The sequence below is a fragment of the Gavialis gangeticus genome, unplaced genomic scaffold, assembly GCF_001723915.1.
Source record: "Gavialis gangeticus isolate Ggan-Ray unplaced genomic scaffold, GavGan_comp1, whole genome shotgun sequence".
NCBI lineage: Eukaryota > Metazoa > Chordata > Crocodylia > Gavialidae > Gavialis > Gavialis gangeticus.
Genome location: NW_017729018.1, coordinates 8,568,261 through 8,568,801, shown reverse-complemented (window position 1 = coordinate 8,568,801; position 541 = coordinate 8,568,261). Strand labels below are relative to the sequence as shown.

Below are 541 nucleotides of genomic sequence, written 5' to 3'. Positions count from 1 at the left end.
CTTCTGGCAACACTTCTATACCAGTGCATGGGATTCTTCTGTCCTAAGGGCTTCTGTCCTAAGATTCTTCTGTCCCAAGGACTTTGTACTTGTCCTTCTTGAACACCTTGTAAGATTTCTTTTGGCCCAATCCTCCAATTCATCCAGGTCACTCTGAACCCTGGCCCTGTACTCTAGCATATCTACTACTTGCCCCCAGCTTGGTGTCATCAGCAAACTTGCTGGGAGTGCAATTCATCCCATCTTTCAGATTGTTAATAAAGATGCTGAACAAAACCAGCTCCAGGACCGACCCTTGGGGCACTTCACTTGATACCAGCTGCCAGTTAAACATTGAGCCTGACAATCCAGCCAGCTTTCTATCCACTTTACAGTCTGTTCATCCAACCCGTACTTCTTCATCTTGCTTGCAAGAATGCTGTGGGAAACAGTATCAAGAGCCTTGCTATTGTCAAGGTATATTATGTCCACTGCTTTCCCCGCATCCACAGAGCCAGTCATCTCAATCAGTTGGTCAGGAATGACTTGCCCTTGGTGAATC

At 46.4% G+C, this 541-nt stretch overlaps 1 protein-coding gene across 3 annotated transcripts in view; it reads right to left on the bottom strand.

The window, feature by feature from the left end:
* The window catches only part of PIAS4 (protein inhibitor of activated STAT 4), a 55,727-nt gene that overhangs the window by 22,477 nt on the left and 32,709 nt on the right, over nt 1–541 (bottom strand). The window lies entirely within an intron of this gene.